This window comes from Pan paniscus, chromosome 12, assembly GCF_029289425.2.
Source record: "Pan paniscus chromosome 12, NHGRI_mPanPan1-v2.0_pri, whole genome shotgun sequence".
Lineage (NCBI taxonomy): Eukaryota > Metazoa > Chordata > Mammalia > Primates > Hominidae > Pan > Pan paniscus.
Window position 1 is genome coordinate 89,031,208 of NC_073261.2, and position 13,250 is coordinate 89,044,457.

Sequence of the window (13,250 nt, forward strand, 5' to 3'; positions counted from 1 at the left end):
AAGGAGACTCTAAGAATTTATATCAAATTGACAGTGATGATCTCTGAGAGGAAGTGTTTTCTTTTCTCATATAAAATGATATTTTATATTTTCTCATATAAAATGATATTTTATATTTTCTCATATAAAATGATATTTTACCATAAAAAATAATATTTTGGAAATGTTCTAGTCTACCACTTGTGTTATCTGCAGAGAAATATCCAAGGATGGAGGAAGCACTTTTCCTCATGAAGAGGAAGGATCATGAGGCCAGACTGTGTGGACAGTGAGTAGCAGGACAACGTCCTCCACAGCACTTAGTGCAGGCTTTTGCACACAGCAGGCATCAAGCACTTGCCATAAGACAAGCTAAACTGTAAGGTAACAGCAGCAAGTCATGATTCTAAATACTGGGGACAACCAGTACATTCCAAGTGAGAGTAGCCAATAAGTATAGAGAGGTTACAAATAAGATCCCAGATCTAAATAGTCAATACAAAACCACCCCCAGCCCTGGCATCCTCCTCCACCCATACCCACACACCTACTTATTAGCTGCAAGTCCAGTACCTTTTTGAATTTCCTTTTCCCAACCAGGTCAAAGAATTTTCAGGGCTGTAACCCAAATGTCCACCAGTTGGCGGGTCTTTGGATCATTTCCCCTAGAAGTCATAAAGAAAGGTGGAGATTGTCACATATACGATATGGTCTCCACCTGCCTTCTGCTCCCTGCCCTGTTGACCATTTTTACTCCATCACCCACAGGCCACTAACCCCTCCAGGCCAAGTACTCTCCTCTAAGCTATGCAGCTCGGCTGCTCTCCGTCTCTAGCCAGTTGGACAACACCTGCTGCCTCTCATCAGAACTCCTGCAGAAGAGCCTGCCACAGCAGAGCTGCTGAACCCCTCTGGTTCTCTCCTCTGTACACAGCCCCATTCCCCATAGAGTGGATAGAGTGGGCAGGCATTGCAGAGCTGGGAAGGGGGCCTGGTGGTTGTGCAAGGGGATTTGGGGACTAAAGGCCATGTTGGGTTGATAAGCACAGCCTCATGTCCTATCTGAACTCTAATATTTAGCCCCTGCTGCTCAGTTCGGCTCAACCTGCCAAAATTCTTCCTCACAAAAAGAGATTTTTTTTAAAATAAATGTTTTGTGTCTGTCTTCATTCTGGCTTCCTTTAGACCCCCCCACCACCCTCCCACCCACCCCCCCACCCCACCGCCCCACAAGTACCTCAGAAAGTGCAGTACATATTAAAATTCCAAAAATGGACAGAGTTCTCTTGTTTTTCCCACAAGACTCTTGGGCTCCAAGCAAAGCAGAAAATTTGGTTAAGTCTCATTCCCTGATAGTTGAGATGTTAAGAAAAATTCAGTTGCAAAAAAAAAACCCAAAATAATCCGATTTTAAAATGAGCAAATGATCTGAATAGACATTTCTCAAAAGAAGACATACAAATACCCAACAGATATATATGAGCAAATGTTCAACATCACTACTCACAGGAGAAGGCAAATCAAAACCACAATGAGATGTCATCTCATTGCAGTTAAAATAGCTATTATGAAAAAGACAGAAAATAACAAGTGCTGACAAGGATGTAGAGAAAGGGAATGCTCGTACCTGATTGGTGGGATTGCAAATTAGTACAGCCATTATGGAACACGGTACAAAGGTTCCTCAAGAAATTAAAAACAGGTCTACCATATTTTCCAGCCATCCCACTGCCAGGTATCTATCCAAAAGAAAGGAGATCAAGATATGGAAGACATATCTGCCTTCTATGTTTATTACAGCACTATTCACGATAGCTAAGAAACAAAACCAACCTGTGTCCATCAATGAATAAATGGATAAATAAAACATGGTATATGTATACAACTGAATATTATTCAGCCACCTAAAAAAGAATGAACTCCTGTCATTTGCAATAACATGGATAGAACTGAAGGTCATTATGTTAAGTAAAATAAGGCAGGCACAGAAAGACAAATATCAGGTGTTTTCACTCATACGTTAAAGCTAAAAAAAAGTTGATCTCATGGAGGTAGGGAGTAGAATGATAAATACCAGGGGCTGGGAAGGGTAGGAGAGAGGGTGAGATGAAAACAGGCTAGTTAATGGGTACAAAAATACAATTAAATAAAAGGAATATGTTCTAGAGCTCGATAGCACAGTAGGGTGACTATTATTGTATATTTTGAAATAGCTAGAAGATTTGGAGTGTCCCTAGCACAAAGAAATAGTAAATCTTCGAGGTGACAAATATCCTAATCACCCTGACTTGGTCATTACACATGGTATATATGTATCAAAATATCATATGTACCCCCATAAATATGTATAATTAGTATGTATCAATTTATAAATTACTTCTGAAAAAAAAGTGCCTCCCCCAGCCCCTGCACTCTGCCAGCTTCCTAGGACAGAAGACTGATCAGCCTCAAACACAGAGACTTTTTAAGGAGGGCGTTGCTAATTCCAACCCAGTCTCAGCTCTGACGTGGCCATAACACCTGCCACACGTGTGATGGTGCAAAGTAAGATTTTTACTCAAAATCCCCATTCAGAGCTGGAAGAAGCCTTAGTCATCTCCTCTAACCTCCTCATGTTACAGATGAGGATGAACAGGCTCAGGATCATGTCAGCCAGGTAACAGCCAAACTTAGGCTGGACTCTAAGCCTCCTGGCTTCTAATTCAGTCCAGAGGAATACCAAGCCCCTAGTACAGGAAAACAACAATGGTTATAGCATAGTATACATTATTAGAAACATTTAACCAACTCAGATCCAAGCTCTATACTAGTTTGTCATTTTCTTTTACAAATGTCATTCCCTTCATCCTTGATATTATTCTGATTGTACAGATAAATAAATTGAGGCTCAGAAAAGTAACCTTTCCCAAATCATGCAGTTTGGACACAGTACAGCCAGAATTCCAGCTGAAGCCAGTATGAACCCAAAGCCCCTGATTTTTTTTTCACTACATTAAACTGATTTCATAAAAACCGAAGAAGAGTGGACGAAAGCTTCTCTATTTAAGCATAAAGTGGCAATTTATCAAATGGATTTACAAAGAAAATAAAACTGCCTAGCTGTGTTGAATGACCCTGAATTCTCACATTAAAAACAGGTTCCAAATCCATGTTCTGTTTCAAAGCATTTTTTCTCTACTGCGATCTAGTTATTGATTACAAAGAAGAATGACAGAAGACAGCTACTATGAGGAAAAACAATATTATTATTCTAATCAAGTAACTTTGGACGGGAAATAGTACAATGCCTATGTGTTGCCAGGGCATTGCAAACATCAAATAGTAACTCATTTAAAAAACACATAAAATGCCTCTTTAATAAATGGATAATCTCCTTTAATTCCTGAAAATACCTAGAATGTAAGAAGGCACAAATTCATTAAAATTTTATAAATTTAGAGCAAAGAAAGATTGCCATATTTTTGCAAAATTCTCTTGTATGTACATACTCATACTTTTCAATCTGCCAGATGTAGGCTAAAAAACTGGAAAAAAAGCATAACACTTCCCAAGAGTTTTTGGCCAAGAAACACATGAGTAGATTTGGGGGTGTGTATGTGTGTGTACGGGTTGTATGTGTCATGCCATACATGAATATATAAAGATTTTGTTCCCACTACACCAGTTGGTTAAAATAAATATGATTTATTTGAGTGGGTTCATGTCAATGTTGTTCTGAATGAAAACAAAACAAAATCAGCAAAACTACAAAACAGTAGGCACACCTTCTGTTCCAGAAAGCAATTGAATCTTCATCTAGGGTTTCTCTCCAGCCGGTTCACAGACTCAGTGAAATATACACCTCAGCGAGAGAGATACAGAAAGGGACCATGTGGACTCCATCTATGTTCTGCTTGCTATCACAGTCTTTCCTTTTTCTCTCCTAGGAGCATTTTCTAAGTAAATTAGTGATAGATTTTAAATATAAACAGTTTATGCAATACAGAAGTAAAAACCGTTATCATTCAGAGATAATCACAATGAATACTTGGTTCTACATACTTTCTGTTTTGAATATACTAAGTATAGTTTTGATTCTGTTTTATCACTTAATACATCTTGTATGTTTTCCTCACATTTAGATATATTTTTTGAAATATGATTTTTAATGGTAGCATAAAGTATTATAACATGTGTACTCAATAATTTATTAAGTCACTTTTCTGTTTAATATTTAGATTATTTGCAATGTTTTGGCATTATAAATATGAAAGATGTATTAAATATGTGGCATATATATTTTTGTCTGCATATGGGTTGATTTCCTTAGAATTAATGTTAAAAAGTAGTTATCAAAAGTAGAATTATTGAGTCAATTCCATTTTTAAATTTTTCTTTTTTACTCAACTACTTTAAAAAAATTCAAACAACATAGAAAAATATAGAATAAAATGAAAAATCCCTCCTGCCTACCTAATCCTATTCTTAGTCCTATCACTATTGCAGTCTTGAGTTCAGTTCATTCCATTACTTATTCTTTCCATTAGACATTTTTTATTTTGACAATCATATTTTTTATTTTCAAAAACCCTTCTGTACTCTGAGTTACTTTTTTATAGCTGCCAATTCTTATTTTATGAATAGATTCTTTGAATGTTGTTGTTTATATCCAAAGACAGAAAATAAACTTCTTTTGTAACCTTTTTTGTTCTCAATATTCTCTTTCTATGGTCCAGTGATCTGTTCATTCAGCTTGATCCTTCTCTTTCTAGCTATTGGTTTTCTACATGGCATCTGAGATTCTTAGAATTCCCACTTATCTCTATGAATGAAGACCTGGGAAGATTTATTCCCACTTATCTCTGTGAATGAAGACCTGGGAAGCTTTAAGAATTCCCATTTATCTCTATGAATGAAGACCTGGGAAGCTTTATTTAGTTAGCTTTGCAGTTGCAAAGGTCTTTCCTCACTCCCACCCCAAATGGTGTGAATTGAGGGGGGCTGACAGTGTGCTCTCTAGAAGCTTCCACTTCCTAACCAGAAACCCGGCTGAGGCAGCGGTTGACTGTCTGGTGTGCAAATCTTGGTGTCTTCACCTGGACACTCACCCACCCCTCACCTCTGTGACCTGTGGCTCAGTGTGAGAGGGTTTATGAACCTAACTGGCCCCTGTTCAGTACCAATGGCCCATCTATTGTCACATGACCCTTTCTGTTCTTTGTTCCCTTGAAATTTCTCAGAATCTGCTCTTATCTACCTAGCTGTTTTCTCTGTGTGTTTTTTCAACCCTTATCAGGTCAATCCCATTACTTTCCATCATCCAGGAAATTTCCCACCATTTCTGATATGTTGATGTTGCCCTTTCTTGTTTTCCATCAAAGTAGTGGGTCTAGTTTTGACAAATATATTTTCTTTTATTTCAAGGGATTTAGAAGAAGGCCAGAGGTGGTCAAATGTGCCTAAACCAACACATAGATCCAATGCACCACACCTTTTTTCTCTTGTAAGAATGTTATTTTACACTTGATTTTTACTCCCTATCAAAACCATCCTCATATTTCTTATTAAAGTTACTGTCTCAGAACGGTATTGGATACAAGAATCAGAAAGCACTGATCCAAACTGACTGGAACAGTCAAGGGAATGCATTTACCCATGTACATGAAAATTTCAGAGGTCATATAAGCCTCAGGGCTGGCTCAAATAAGCTGTTCAACATTGATACCACAAACTGCCGTCTGCAGCGTCTTCTTCATCTTAAGGTTTTATCTTGTGTTTGGAAGATGGCTACCAAGGGTTTCTGTAACTACATATTTTCTCCCTAATATCCAGCAGAAAGTGAGTGTCTTGTCAGACAGGCTTTTTGCAATTTCAAGAAAATCTCTTTCCCAGAAACCTTTAGAAAATATCTCTCCATAGCTCACTGAACCAAAATGGGCCACATAAGTCAACCACTGTGGATAAAGGAAATAAATGTGCTGATTGGGCTTAAACCAAAATAATTACTGGATTTAAAGTTGGTTGTAGTCTTCTGCTCAAGAAACAGAAGTATATATGGGATGGGAGGCTTGGAAAGCGCAGAGGGGCAAATTCTAAACACAAATCAGAGTCTACTACAAAAAAAGAAGGGAGAAATAAGCTAAAATAGCAAATGGTCAGCACAGTCATGAAATAATATGAATGTCTACCAAAAAACAGCCATCTAGATGCTGTAGCTGCACATTTGGGTTACAGAGCTGAGAATCTGCTCTTCCCTAAGTGGTGGTTACACTTGCCCATTGCACAAAGTTTTTCACTTTTAAACCCTTTTCACAGTACATTACTAAGAGATCTCCCACCCCAAGAATTTTCAATAATCATTTTATGATTTTTATACTTTATGTTAAAGATTTTAAACTGAGACATTCGCAATGAGTATTCTAAATTGCAAAGTCTTAGGGCACAATCCTCCACAAGACTGCCCTCATTTAAGACACCAGTCTCAAGTTGGGGGATCCCCATGGCCACACTCATTTCAGACCAGCTGGCTACAATTTTGAGTATCTCCACAGACTCCTTCAGGTTTAAATAATTCACTAGAATGATGCACTGAATTCAGGAAGCGCAATGTTTATAGTTTTATTATAGCAAAACGAGACAAACTAGAACCAGCCAGAGGAAGAGATGTGGAGGGATAAGTGTAGGAAGTTTCTGTCATCCTCAAAGATGTATTACTCTCCTGGCATCAAAGAGTTACAAAAACCAAAGAGTAACGCCGGCTGGGCATGGTGGCTCACACCTGCAATCCCAGCACTTTGGGAGGTTGAGGCAGGCAAATCACTTGAGCTCAGGAGTTTAAGAGCAGCCTGGGCAACATGATGAAACACCTTCTCTACAAAAATAAAAAAGTTAGCCGGGCATGGTGATGCATGCCTGTAGTTGCAGCTATTTGGAAGGCTGAGGTGGAAGGTTCGCTTGAACCCAGGAGGCAAAGGTTGCAGTGAACAGAGATCATGCCACTGCACACTAGCCCAGGTGACAGAGTGAGACCTCATCTCAGAAAAAAAAGAAGAAGAAAAAGAATCATGCGAATCAAAGAATCTTACTCACACTTCCATGTCCAGAGTTTTTATTGAGGTTTCATTACATAAGCATGATTGGTGAACCATTGTCCATGTGACTCAATATCCAAACTCCTCCCTCCCTAGAAGCTGGACTAATATGGAGTTGGACTGATATCAGGTGGCTGAAAGCCCCAACCCCCTCTAATCATGTGGTTGGTCTTTCTGGAGTGGCATGCTCCCATCTTGAGTCACCTCATTAGCATAAACTACTAGTTGTGATCTGAGGGACACACCATGAATAAGAAAGACGCACTTGTCACTCAGGAAATCCCAGAGGTTTAGAGGTTACCTCCCAGGAACCAGGAACAAAGGCCAACCAAATTATTTATTATACATATTTCATTTAGAACAGCTTATTACTGAAGTTGTATTAAATTATTTTATTACCATATTTAATATTTTCAATCAAAGAAAACATCCATCTGTTCACTACTTAACAAATAACATTAAATGCTTAATTTATTTTAACTACATAACATATGATTTCCCAGCAAATCCATTTTTTTAATGAGATATATCATGTGTGAATTAGAGTCTAAGTCTTTATGAAACTATTGACTAAATTTAACTATGTGTCCCAGCATAAACACACACACACACACACATACACACGCAATTGTGACTCAACATTTAAGAGTCTTATATTTTAGGTTTTTTAAAAATTAAAGAATTAGAAACACCATTTGACCCAGCCATCCCATTACTGGGTATATACCCAAAGAATTATAAATCATGCTGCTATAAAGACACATGCACACGTATGTTTATTGCGGCACTATTCACAATAGCAAAGACTTGGAACCAACCCAAATGTCAAACAATGATAGACTGGATTAAGAAAATGTGGCACATATACACCATGGAATACTATGCAGCCATAAAAAATGATGAGTTCATGTCCTTTGTAGGGACATGGATGAAGCTGGAAACCATCGTTCTCAGCAAACTATCACAAGAACAAAAAAACAAACACCACATGTTCTCACTCATAGGTGGGAATTAAACAATGAGAACACTTGGACACAAGAAGGGGAACATCACACACTGGAGCCTGTTGTGGGGTGGGGGGAGGGGGGGAGGGATAGCATTAGGAGATATACCTAATGTAAATGATGAGTTAAAGGGGGCAGCACACCAACATGGCACATGGCATGTGTAACAAACCTGCATGTTGTGCACATGTACACTAAAACTTAAAGTATAATAAAAATAAAAAATAAAAATAAATAAAAATTAAAGAATTTATATTGATGATTTTATGTTTTGTTTTTAAAACACATAAAAGAGAAGGTTTTCTTTTCTTTTCTTTTTAAGAGAAGATTTTCAACTATTTAGAAACGTTTCTCAGCAAATAATCCATTGCAGGGTTTTTAACCTTTATCCCAAATATACAGAAAGTCAACTGGTTATAATTGTCAACATTTTTTAATACTAGAGTTTTTAAATTAATGCTGAGGTTTCTATTATAATATTGGCAGAAATGGTGATTCATTACTTTAATAGACTGTTGCAACACAGTACTTTGTAGTATGAATGGTAGTAAGTGGAATTGAATTATTATTTAAAAGACCATTACAAAGACTCATCCATTTACTCTTTTATAAATTAATTAAAATACCATTTATACTTCTTGTCAATACCTTCTTTTTCTTGCTTTTAAGAAGTTCTTTTTTAAATTAGCCTTATTGAAGCATAATGAAAATATAACAAACTGCATCTTCTAAAATGTAAGATTGATGACTTTTGACAACACACATGAAAACACCACTACAATCAAAATACTAAACATTTCCATCACCTCCCAAAAGATTATTTGTTTCCTCCACCTCAGACTCAGCCTCCACTAATGTACTTTTCATCACTATAGATTTGTTTGCATTTTCTAGAATTTGATATAGATGGAATCATGCAGCATGCACTCTTTCGTGTCTGGTTTCTTTCACTCAACATAATGGTTTTTGAAATCCTTGCATGTTACTACATCTGTCAGTGGTTCTTTCATTTTAATTACTAATTTTTCATTATACTGATATATAATCACATTTTATTTGTCATTTCAGCAAATATTGATGGACATTTGGGTTATTTGCAGCTTTGGGCTATCATGAATAATTATACTAAAAACATTTGTGTACAAATATTTTTGTGGATATAAGTTTTCAATCTTCTTTAGTGAATACCTAGAAGAGGTATTCTGGTTTGTGTATTAAGCATGTGTTTAATTTTTAAAGAAACTGCCACACTCTTCCAAAATAGAAACATTTACATTTATATGTGCAAATCTTTTGCCCATTTTTAAAACTGAGTTGTGTGTCTCATTAGTTATAAGAAGAATTCTGTATATTTTCTGAAATTGAGTCCTTTATAGGCATCAGATATATGCATTACAAATATTTTTCCCTATTCTGTGGCTTACCTTTTTATATTCTTAATGGTGTCTCTGGATAAGAAGTTTTAAATTTTAATAAAATTCAATTTATCTTTTTTCTTTTGTGGTTTGTGCCTAATGTGTCATATCTAAGATAACCACACAAAGCTACAAAATTTTCTCCCATGTTTTCTTTTAAAATTTTTATAATATTGGCTATTATATTTAAGTCTATAATTAATTTTGTGTTAACTTTCTGTACAGAGTAAGATACAGGCTGTTTTCTTTTTTCATGTGAATACCTCGTTATTCTAGCACCATTTGTTGAAAATCAATTGAACACATGTATGTACGTATATAATACATATGAAATTATTTATGAACTCTATTCTCTCTTCTATTGATCTATATTACTTGCATTGATCTGTATGCCTATCTTTTCACAAATATTACAGTCTTAATTACTCTAACTTTATGGTAAGTTATAAAGCCAAGTAATGTAAGTTCTTGAACTTGGTTCTTTTTAAAAATTTCTTGGCTATCTTAGGTCATTTGCATTCTGTGTAAATTTGAGACTAAGCTTTTCAATTTTTATTTTTTCTTTGAGACAATGTCTCACTCTGTCACCCAGGCCGGAGTGCAGTGGCACAATCATGTTTCACTGCAACCTCAACCTCCTGGGCTCAAGGGATCCTCCTACCCCAGCCTCCTGAGTAACTGGGACTACAGATGCACACCACCACACCCAGCCAAGTTTTGTATTTTTTGTAGCGATGGTGATATCATTTGGCTCTGTGTCCCCACACAGATCTCATCTTGAACTGTACTCCCATAATTCCCACGTGTTGTGGGAGGGAACTGGTGGGAGACAATTGAATCATGGAGGCAGTTTCCCCCATACCATCGTGAGTAAGTCTCATGAGAGCTGATGGTTTTATAAGGGGTTTCCGCTTTTGCTTCTCTCTCGTTCTTTCTTGCTGCTGCCATGTAAGAAGTGCCTTTTGCCTTCTGCCATGATTGTGAGGCTTCCCCACCCACGTGGAACTGTAAGTCGATTAAACCTGTTTTTCTTCCCGGACTCAGGTATGTCTTTATCAGCAGCATGAAAATTGACAGATACAGATGGGGTTTTGCCATGTTGCCCAGACCAGTCTCATTATTAGACAGAAGGCTATTCAGATTTTCTGTTTCATCCTACATCAATTTTAGTTGTATTTTTCTAGAAAGTTGTCTATTTCATCAAAGTTTTCTCATTTTTGGCATACATTTGCTCACAATATTATCTGTTATTTTAATTTCTGTAGGATCTGTAGTGATAAGCCTTCTTTTTTCCCAATATTGCTGATTTATGTCCTTTTTCATTTGTGTCTGTTTTAGTGATATTTTCTCTCGTCTTTATGATTTCCTTCCTTCCAATTACTTCGGATTTACTTTGCTCTTCTTTTTCTAGTGTCCTGAGGTGGTACCTTACATCACTTTTCTTTGTTCTGTTCTAAATAGGCATTTAAGCTACAAACTTCTCCCTAAGCATCTCTTCAGCTAAATCCCACAAATTTTGAAATATTTTTACCATCATTGAGTTAAAAATATAATTTATGTGTGTCTTCTCCTTTGGCCTATCAATATTTTAAAATGCTTTTTAATTGCCAAATATTTGGGATTTACCTAAATATTAATGATGTTTGTTTCTAATTAATTTCATTGTGATCAGAGAACACAGTCTATACTATTACAATCTGGTAACTATATTAAGGTTTATTTTATGGCCCAAAATATGTTGTACATTGGTGAACATACCATATTCACTAAAACAAATGTGTATTACACAAAAAGGTGTTCATTTTTCAGTGGTTGAATGAGCCATCCATAATTATTACTTAGATCAAGACAGTTGATAATGTGTTCGAATCCTCTGTCTTACACTGATTTTTGGCTAGTTGTCCTCTCAAATCCTGAGAAACAGTGAATAAAAATATTCCACTAAAATTCTGGAATTTTTTCCCTCTAATTCTGTCATTTTTGTTTCATATATTTTGAGGCTCTGTTTTAGGCCCATACACATTTATGTTTGTTTTGTCTTCTGAAGAATTAATAATTTTTGTCATTCCTTTTTATCTCTGGCAATACTCTTTTTCTTCAAGTCTGTTTTCTCTGATGTTAATTTAGCCTACTTCAGCCTTCATATTGCTATTTTTTAACATAATTTGTTCCATCAATTTATTTTCAAGCTATCTGTATCTCTACATTTCTCTCCTAGTCATATGTAGTTGGGTCTAGCAACTTTTACCCATTCTGACCATTCCTCCCTCTTAATTGGTGTGTTTTGTCCATTAACATTGCAAATGTGCACTCAGCTATTGACTTACCCCAAAGAAAAAGAACTAAAGCTTCCAGTGATGTTGGCTGAGGGATAAACTATGAGTCTTAGCACTAACGACAACCACAAAGACAAACACAGAGCATGTACATTTAGAAAATAAATAAAGGAGATTGCAATTGACTTCACCAGAATGTTTGAAATCTTAGTAAGCTCAAAATAAACCAGCTGTGAGCTTTCCAGAGGATAAAATTCACTTTGTGTTGCAACAGTTTTGATATATTGAACTCCGATGTCGTGGTCATAGCACTATCAGCATGATGGGTTTACTGGGTTCAGGAACTCTTTCACTACTTAAATATTTTTGTTTTACAACTGATTGATAAAATTGGGGAAATAAATTCCTCATGAAAAATTTCTGAGCCAGAAATTCTAAAGAGACCAGTAAAAAGGTCAAAAGCCATTTTTATTCCTGAACTAATGCTATATAGAAAAATACATCAAGCAAAGTTCTCTTTTCCTGAAATCCTGTAAGTGAAAGTCAGAAATAAATTAATGGCTCACACTTTTAAAGCTTCTGTTTAAAATGTGAGGTGAATATTTTCTTTTCTTTTTTTTTTTTTTTTTGAGACAGGGTCTTGCTCTGTTGCCCAGGCTGGAGTGCAGTGGTGCAATCACGGCTCACTACAGCCTCTATCTCCAAGGTATGACCAATCCTCCCATCTCAGCCTCCCAAATAGCTGGGACTACAGGTGTGCACAACCATGCCTGGCTAATTTTTTCTTTTTTTTTTTTTTTGTATTTTTTTTTTTGTAGAGACAGTGTTTCGCCATGTTGCCCAGGCTGGTCTCAAACTCCTAGGCTCAAATGATCCACCCACCTCAGCCTCCCAAAGTGCTGGGATAATTTTCTATTTAAAGATTCATCATAAAAGATAGCTAATTAGTTTAAACAAGAAATATCTAATTCATTTTCTTGTTAATATGCATTTTTCAAAATAAATTGCTAAGAAGTGAATGAATTTTTAGAGGATTTTTTTTGTGGGTTTCTCAGAATCAGTAAAAAAATTCTACCCATAATGTGCTTCATTATGCTTCAGCAGCACGTACACTAAAATTGGAATGATACAGCGATTAGCATGGCCTTGCACAACGATGATGCACAAATTTGTGAAGTGTTCCATATAAAAAATATAAAATTAAAATGTAAAAATATAAAATAAACATTTAAAAAGACGCATGTCTTTCCTGAACCCTCCAGATTCCTCTAGCCTACAATTCCCTTCCCTTTCATGGAGCTTTTATGTGGCTTTTTGTCTACTCTACTTGTTTTGATACTATGTGGATATTTGACTATGAATCTTGACCACTGATAATTTACTGTAAGAGATGGGTAGCAAATAAACTGATTAAATCTTCCATGACTCTCAGGAAAGAGTATAGGTTAGCTCTCAAATGTTATCGAGTCTAAAAGTAATTTTTAAATGGTTATTACATTTTGCCCA

The 13,250-nt window shown here is 36.2% G+C and overlaps 1 non-coding gene across 1 annotated transcript; it reads left to right on the forward strand.

Annotated features, from left to right (window-relative positions):
• The first annotated feature begins 12,826 nt into the window (after positions 1-12,826).
• On the forward strand, positions 12,827-12,935 carry LOC112438950 (U6 spliceosomal RNA). Its single transcript, XR_003027263.1, has one exon. It is a non-coding gene; the product is annotated as a U6 spliceosomal RNA (small nuclear RNA).
• Positions 12,936-13,250: the final 315 nt, after the last annotated feature.